Source organism: Lichenostomus cassidix, chromosome 1 (genome assembly GCF_008360975.1).
Source record: "Lichenostomus cassidix isolate B80296 chromosome 1, HeHo_3.0, whole genome shotgun sequence".
In the NCBI taxonomy this organism is placed as follows: domain Eukaryota; kingdom Metazoa; phylum Chordata; class Aves; order Passeriformes; family Meliphagidae; genus Lichenostomus; species Lichenostomus cassidix.
This window is the reverse complement of record NC_139479.1, coordinates 29,133,491-29,142,584: the sequence shown is the minus strand read 5'-3', so window position 1 is coordinate 29,142,584 and position 9,094 is coordinate 29,133,491. Positions and strand designations below refer to the sequence as shown.

The window sequence follows — 9,094 nt, the reverse complement described above, 5'->3', positions numbered from 1 at the left end:
GGCATGTGCTAGAGCAATAGGATAGTATAGAACCTTATATGAAGGTGGAAAAGTCCTGTTTTGTGGGCTGCTACCTTTTGTGTGGAGAGCTTGTTAATTCTTCTGCTTGTATTCATGTTGTGGTCTGGAATGAGGACTGTAATACCGCTGAAAAGAGACTGAAGCTGCAGAAACTTTGAAAAGAGCTGATGGCAGAGAGGGGACTTGTCACTGTGCATTCAACACAGGACTCTGCGGTGTCAGAATGGTCCGCGACAACAAACACACACAGTAATAATGTGATCGCACTTCCACCTTGGGGTCCAGCGCCTTGTGAGCTCCAGCATCTCAACCCAAAGCTGTTTCTCTTTTCTGAAATCACTAAAGAAACACTAGCAGTAAGTTGTGCCCCTTCTCTTGAGCAGTATTCAATAAGCAGTTGTCATGGCCAGCCTGGTTTACTCGCTGCTAGCTCTTACTTTGTCAGGGAATCCCAACCAGTCCAGCAGGGAAACAATGCTGGGAACTTAACTGTGAGAAGACGTCTTTTGCCTGTGAGGAATATGCTTTATAGTCAGGATTTCAGCTGCACATAATGGGTGTCCCCTGCCTTCTGGACTATATTGGGTTATGTAAGGAGATGCAAGTTCAAAGAGCTGTGTGTGCCCAGCAGCTTTAAAAATGTTGGGTTGTTGCTGCCTTCCACTATGTGCAAATTCACTGCTGAGCTCTAACATTCTGCTTTTGGCCTATTTCCAACCCATTAAAGGCAGGAAAGCTGGTAACAACTGTCTTTTCACTTAACCTTTTTTTTTTAGTCTTTTTTAACACACTACTGTGTTGGTGCTGCTTGGGGAAGTGTGAAAACGCAGGGTCAGGCCAAAACTAGCACAGCCAGTATAGCCACTTGTACTGCTGTGAAGGTTACTGGTTGGGGAATTAAAGATGAACATCAGATAATAGTTAGTTTTCACTCGATGATCGTGTGGCTCTGTGCAGCATATGCTCCTAAAGGGTAAAACCTCTGTCCTAGAAATACTGGTAATCTTACTCTCCTTATCTCTCTGGTTTATCCCACTCTTGGTCTAAACAATAATAAACTAGGGAGAGAAGGAGAGAGGAAGGTGTTTCATTGTTTAAGAAAATAAATCCCTGACTCAATCAAAATATGCCCTTTCCAGCTGAGGAAATGACAGGGGTGTTTTCTTTGTTAAATTATAATAGGAAATTCACTTTAATATTTCTCAGGCTCTTGATTCTATGGGGTAAATATGTGGCATGGGAAAATCAGATTAATTTGTTCCAATTACTGCATGTGGTTCAGATTTTACTTGCCCTGTGTGAAATCTATAGTGCACAGCCTTGTATTTGTCTTTAAGCTTAATTTGTCTGTTAAAAGGCATTGCCGTACTTCCATTTTATTTTATTTCATCTCCCAACGATTTTGCCGAGGCCATGTTACCTGTGGGGAAAAAACCATTTCTGTCTCTGAAACAGCTGTTGGAGTGAAGGGATTGTACATACTGTTTGTGCTGGCTCTTGTCATGGGGAGGTTACAGACAATTTCTGGTAGAGTCCCATCAGTATAATTAGCAAGACTAGTCTTACAAACAGGCAAAGCTGAAAGACAGAAGGGAGTAAATGATGGGTTTGGGAGCTTTTAGTGAATCAGGATAGTTAGAAAACAGGATTTTAGTTTAAGATTCTTCAAGTCAACCATTAAACCATCTTGGCCCCTTTGGGTACAGATGTCTCCCTGGTGTTTGGAGAAGGCAATAGAGCATGACCCACATGGTTACATTTCTGGGCCAGATGCTGACTAACCTTTGGCAATTGGGACAAGAAGGCATTAGCAAGGTAAGATCTGTGAGAGAGCAAATAGCACGTTTTCTGCTTTATTGCAATGATTTTACCAAATTTTGTACCACTGCTAAAGGATACACGTGCGTGTAACTTGGCATAGAGCATGCTTACTTGCAACAAAGAAAAGTCCTGGCTTTTAGCAATCCTTTGTCTTTTACTTGTGGTGCCACCAGGCAGAAAGTGGACCTGGGTCCTCCTAGAGGAGCCTTGTCAAGAGCTTTCTCAGCCTCACTGCAGACCTAAGCATTTATTTTATCTTCAAACATAACTCAAACAATCTAACCTCTCTTCTCCCGAGCACTTAGTTGTGTCCTAACCTCCACCTAATGCCTAAATGTAATCCCAAACTCAAAGGCAGACTTCCTACCATGATGATCCCACCATGGTGCAGCCTACTCAGAGCAGTTGGCAAAGGCAGACTAGTGTGCACATACAGGATCTCTGTCCTAAGAACTGTCTCTCCCGGCTTCATTAAGTGCTACACCTACCCCAATCAAATCACGAGAACTTCTGGAAAATTCATATGGAAATTTTCTTGGTGTTTTGGTAATGAAATTAGCTGAAAGATAACAAGAGAGCACATACTGGCAGAATGTTAAAATGCAAAGTATGTAATTATAGACTCACAGTTGTAATGACTCTAATGGATATCAGAGACAAGTATAAAAGGAGAATAAATTATTTCAGGGCATAAAGAATCAGTTATGGGTAATTAAGCTGCAATTATCATTACTGTGCTGCTATGATAGGTTTTTTTAAACTAATTTTTCTAAAATGGAATAATGCAAGTTAAGCATGAATTCATCTATTATTTGCCATTCAGATAAAAACATTTTTCTAGTGCTTTTCGAAATGTGCCAGTGGGACAGATAACAGTTTTACACTAGAGAAAACACCAGGGAGTTTTATGAAGTGATTTATTTCATGTCACACAGCTGTTCAGTGGCATCAGTTAAAGTCATGTTTGGTGACTCGTGCCCACTGCCAATCATGGAAGCCAGCAATCAGGTTCCAACAGAGTTCTTCACGTGCTTAAGATGAAGGAATTTGATAAATCTAAAATCCAGGGCCCCGATTTAGAGCAAGGATGTCACAGCTTAGAGTGACCAACATAGTTCTTGGTTCAATCTGCATTGCTGAGATGGCTTTAAGCTGTTAAGAAGCTGCAGTTTATGAAATTGAGACCAGTGCTCATTAGTGTCACCTTGCTTTCAAAGTGCCCTTGTAAAACATGTTGGGTGAGTATGTGCTCCATGAGCACCTGTGGTGTGGGAAGGATCAGCAGTTCTGCTCACAAAATCAGAGACCTGAGATGGCAGTGGCATTGCAAACGATGAGCCAGGAAGGCAGTGGGACACCTTCTCTCTGTCTTCAGGCACTGAAGAGTTTGCAGCTGGGAGGAACTCCTTACTGGCACCAATGTACAAAGTTAGGTGGTAGAAGTGACAACCCAAAATGTGGGTAGAAGAGAACTGCCTGTGTTGCATGGTAACCTGCACAAAGGAGCCATGAAATGAATTCCGGGTTTGCTCCTAGCACCATCTCTCTATGGACAACCTCAGGTAGGGGTATTTGCCAAAGCATTACTATGCATTCCTAAAGCCTTCATGTCCTTTGGTGTTCTGGTTGGCTTCCAGCTGCTGCAGCAGAAGTGTTGTGGTTCCCAGGGAGGTGGGGTTGTCTCAGATACCTTGGACTTCTGGAAGAGAACTGCATACTTGGGTTTAGGTACCCAAATCCCATCAGGGGTTTTTTAGCATGTTTGCCATGACACTGAACTTCTCAGTGTCATCATCTATTGCATGTGTTTTTAACAAAGGATTTTTTAAAAATACTGAAAATTTGGAATATAGCAAGGTCTAATGTTCCCTAAATAATCCAGACACCTCTTTCTACAGCTCAGCATTTGTAGACTTTTCTTGAAGAGCTATATTCACTCTACAACAGTTGGTCCTCATGAGAGTATTCATGAGACTCTCTTTATCCTAGTTAATTAGTTTGTAGCCTTATGGATAGCTTGATAACATCTGAAGTACTTGTTTTCTCAGAAATTGTATCAATTTATTATGGTTCAAAAATACTAATGAACTTCTCTCCGCTCCTGTTGAGGGAGAGTTGGAAGCGATTTTTTTCTATTATCCTAACTTGAAATAAAGAACAAAAGGTTAGATTTGTTTTTTCTTTACAGAAGAGAATTTAAAAACCATTTTGTTTCAGAAAATTCAAGGGAAAACATTGCAGTATTTACTAAAAATTAATTTTTTCATTTCTAATAACTCTAACATTTTGCTGGCTGTGATAACCACTAGGATATCATTAAGTTTACTGTAATTTGAATTCTAAAGGTATTTTCAAGTTGCTGAACTCATTATCCCTATATGGAGTGTATTTTGAATGGACAACTTCTCTAATGGTCCAGCTCACAAAGTTTGTCTCTCAGGAAAATGTGTTGCATCAGGCTGCATTTACATTTTTGAGGGGTTGGGTATAAACATATAAAACCCCATGTGCTGGGTGAGAGAAAGTGCTTTACAAATTTTATGCCATTGATTAAGTAGTGCAGGGTGTATCAAACAAAATATTTTGTGTCAGTCAAGCTGACCTCCTCTTGCCTTTCTTGAGCAGAGTATCTCTATTTCACAAGACTAGCATTTTTTTCCCATGAGAAGTATCAGTTAAATGGCAAAATATTTTTCTGGTTAAAAAGGAAAAGACTAGGATGGAAAATGCTGTGATTTTTATATATGAAGCACTGAAGTGAAGTTCTGTTCAGCTGGCTGAAGTTTTCCCTCTTGAACTGCCCCATCTGCCCCAGGGGAGAAGCCCCTCGTTGTCAGGCCATGGCACCCACAGATCTCAGCTGCAGGCTTGTGGACACACAACTGCCAGTCACCCATATTTTGGGTAGGTGCCTTGGAGTGATGGTTCTTGTTACAACAACTGAAACTTGGGGCAGAAGGAGGAAAGCATTAACAACTCAGAGATTCTGCCAAGCCCTTCCTCCGGTGCACTAAACACAAGTGGTGAGAAGTCCTTGGGGTTCTCCCTGAAAAAGGGAGTTTGTGGCAGACAACGCAATTAGAGAGGAGATAATCCAGATGTTTTCTAAGGAAAAATGTGCCAAGCAGAACAAAAAGAGATTTAGTGTTGGGGAAGATGAAATAGGAAGGCCTTACAGATATGATAGCCTTGCAAAAGATGATGAGAATATGGGAAATATGAGCGAGATTAAAATGAAAACAAGATTCGAGTTGTAGAGTAACTAGAGAACAATGGTATGGCCAAGGCAGGTAATCCCCCTTCCTGATTGAACAATGCCCTCTGCCCAGGCAAGTCCAAGGGCCAGGGCTGACCTCACCTGCCTGATAGAAATCCCAAAAAGGCAGTTTTTCTAAGGTTTGAAACAAGACCCTATATGCTAATGTGATGACTCTTATAGGCTGTATGTAAATGCTGTAGGACTTGTAGTTTGTCTTAGATTGGTTAAAGAAGAGTTGAATATTCAACAGAGAAGACAATTTATTGTATTGTAAACGGCAAATCACTCTCTTTTAGCTCTTCTCTTCCTGCTCTCTCTCTCTCTCTCTCTCCCCTCTCTGCTGGCCTGCTTGGAGTCGCGTCTTGCGACTCAGCAGGCCTCTCACCCCCACTCTATTTCGCAATAAACCCACGTGCTTTGAAGATCTCTCGCCTCTATTTTTACCCCCATAACTAAACCCCACGGAGTCAATTCTTACAATTTAGTCTGAAAATGAAGAAAAAGGGGTATAGTTTATAGCATATAGCTATGCTGTAAAACTGGTGCCTACAATGGGTCCCTGGTTTCTGCTACCTGTTTTCATGGTTGTCTTTGGAAGAGGATTTATTCACTGCTTTTAAAAGTGTCTTCTTCCTAAAGGTGCATACCTTAATCTTTATTTTCTGAAGACAGTAAAAAATATATTTTCCCACAAATTCTGCTTGGGGGATTATAAAGAGCAGTTAATTGCATCACTGTTGGCATGGGAGGTGGGCGTAACCTCTCATGCCACGGCATGTGGGCAAAAGGAGCAGATCCCCTTGTGCTCCTTGCAGCATATGCATGTATGTCTATGAATCAAACAGGGCATTATTCAGCTGACATTGTTCACACTGTCACAGAGAATGTCTCACAATTTGGGTTCTTAACAGAAATCAATCCAATATATTGATGCCCTGCGATCAGTTTGCAGCTGAGATTCACTGCAGCAGTGAAAAAAGTGAAGCTGTTATCCTCTACTTGCCGCATTTCTGTAAATAGAACCAACCCTTTTAGCTTTGGTTTTGTTTCTGCTCATGAAGACTGTGGTGTTCCCATTCCTGTTACTGAAATGGCAAAAAGGGCTCTTAGGTCTTCTTCCTATTCATTTGTGATAACAGCAGTGGGAGGAGGAAAACACGATTCCCTAATATCTGCGAGATGTTTGCATGATGAGGCCAAATATACAAGATCTCTGGAGACATCTGGGAGAAGGAGTAGATATGCCAGGGATTGTACGGCAGCAGAGCTGGGGTTGGATGCTGCCCACAGCTGTGCCCCACAGCTGGAGGGCACGGGGTCTGGGTAGGCTGGTGAGGCTCTGTGCCTGGTGCTGCGCCTTGGGGCTTGCCAAGCTGGGTGCCACCAGCTGGGGGAAACTCCCATCAGCAGATCCCATGGCTGGGTGAGATCTATTGTTTAGGATCCTCTCACCTGGCTGCGTTTGCAGCAGGAGATGCAGCTTTCTTCCCTCTGCCAACAGCGCCTTTAGGCCCTGCAGGACTCATTAACTTCTCAGAAGTTTGAGAGGCTTGTATTTTTGCAGAAGCTGTAATTTCAGTCTTATTTGAAGAAGTGTTATTGTTTCTATTCCCTTATGTTTTTATTAACTGCTTTTTTTTTTTTCTGGTGTCTGTTCTTCCTTATATCCGTCCTTCCTTCCCTAATTAGCTATCATACTTCTGTTTCTGCCAAAAAGCAGTGTTTGCTTTGCAATGTAATAGGTTGAAGTAACACACTGGAGATTCTTTCAGTGGATGCAGCTATTGCTACTTCTAGCAAAGACACAACTGTGTGGTATTGGGATTGTATTTCTGCACTGCAGTGTGTAACTGCATGTATCCTGGTTCAAATATCCCAAGAGGGGCAGATACTCCAGCTTTTAATCAAACAGCTTCAGGCTAATATGCAAGCAAAGGAGTATTTTCATGAACGGATGAAGCTGCAAAATGTTTCCATCTTGTCTGTGGAAGTTTTGATGCTCTGTAGATTTAATAACAGTGGGCAAGAAACAGAGACCAGAAGAACCAGATAATGCAAATACTGTATTTGATTTATGTGGATTGCTGAGTTTTGCATGGTGGTCACTCTTCCAAATCCAGGTCCAAGACATACCAGCTGGAGGCCAAATGTTTACGTGCAGCACTGTCTTATCAGGCACCTTGTAAATCCCAGAAGATGTAAGTGCTGCGGAAACAGGAGGACCTCTCCTAGCAAACTGCAGCTGGGACATTTGCTCAGCATCAGAAGTATAGATGTGGTGATTAGAGACATGGATTAATGATACACTTGGCAGTGTTAGGTTTATTGTAGGACTCAATGATGTTAAAGGTCTTTGCCTGCCTAAATGATTCTATGATTCTAAGAGGGTTTGAGCAGGCAAAATCGGTGTCTTGTTTCTAAATTCACCATCTGTTTGTACAACATTTATCAGCAAATTTTATAATTTCACATTCACAGCTTGACTTGGTTTCAAGTTGACTGTGGTAATTCTGAGGTTTGACTAACAAATTTTGTAATAGCCACCTTCACTAATTTGGAAAGTGTTGTCTGTGCTGATATTTCTCACACATCAAATGCAGAGGCCCAGAAGTTCCTTTTGGATTTGAAATACAGTGCTCTTAAGCAAGCTCATTTTGCAAGTTCTAGTCTCACCCTAGGAAACACCATTCTTGTGAAGATGTGGCCATCAGAAAAGTGCACCCACTTTCTTTCCTGCAAGATCTGGGATAAGTTCATATCTCTCAGCATGGATGCTGAGTGCTTGCTGGCACAAAGAATAGCTTCTTGTGGGAGTTTTGTGCAATGAGAGTAGATTGGGAGATGCTCAAAAATCTGAAGTTTGAAGAGACAGTGGCAGTAGATACTTTTTGGAAGCTGTCATGGTCAGAGATAAAAAACTAAAGCGTGTCTTTTTCAGGTAAGTAACATTGATGCTATACATGTAAATAATTCTAATTGTGATGCCCAAAATCTGCTTCTTTGCAATATCTTGACAACTCCATATGTGAGAAATGTCACTTTTTTTTTCTTTCACTTATTTGCATGAGCACATGAAGATGGCCTGCTTCAATCCATAATCTAGAGGGGTTCACATCTCAGGTGAAGTAGGTTTCATTGCTATTTCACAGTAAGAGGCTGTGAATCTCACCTTGGAAAGTCTTAACAATGGAAAGTTTTAACTGTATCTATTCTCAGATTCATAAGATTTTAACATATAAACCTACTATAAAAAGGCCTTCAGGAAATCCAAAATTTCATTCACTCATAGTTAAAAAGCAGTTTGATTAATTCTAGCACTTGCTATTTCTGTTGTGGTTTTCCTAAAGCAGGGAGGCTTTTCCTGGACGGACCTTTAGGGTCCCTGCTGTACTGCTGCTTTGATGATTATTTCAGGCAAACTCCTAGTAATGGATAGAAGGTAACAATCCTTTTGCAGTAGAAATATGGTACCTTTTTATTGTACGGTCTTAGTATATTGGTGGAATGCAGCTATCTCCTTACTATATGCTTTTAAGATGTGTTGTGGCAGGGAGAGTCAAAGAGTCAGAGAAAGCTGATAACCATGAAAGTTCATTTGTGGCACCTTGATGTTTTCCCCTTCATACTTGTCTGAGACTGGGGGAACAACACTGCCTGCACAAGCTGGTAGGGAACAACCTCTAAAAGAGACATTGGGTAAGACTGGAGATATCCTCTTAACTTCTCCTTTAGGTTCTGTATTGGTTTGAAAACAAATCAGTGGGAGATCACAAGTCAAGATTAAAATTAAAAATAAGTGAAATAATACAAGGAAAAGCACTGACAAAGTCAGATACAACCTAACACCCTGTTAGGGTGGTAGTAGCAGTCCAACTGAAGTAGTCCAGTTGAAGCGGTGATCCTGTGAAGGTCTAGTCTCCAGCTGAAGATCCAGTGGTGGCTCTTGTCCTCTGGGAACCCAGTAGACAGGGCTAGCTCAGGCAGTTCCAAGGC

The 9,094-nt window shown here is 41.5% G+C and overlaps 1 long non-coding RNA gene across 1 annotated transcript; it reads left to right on the top strand.

Moving 5' to 3' along the window:
* The first annotated feature begins 221 nt into the window (after positions 1-221).
* Positions 222-767, top strand: LOC146444425 (uncharacterized). The gene is made up of 2 exons (XR_014849478.1): positions 222-377; positions 467-767. It is a non-coding gene; the product is annotated as an uncharacterized LOC146444425 (long non-coding RNA).
* Positions 768-9,094: the final 8,327 nt, after the last annotated feature.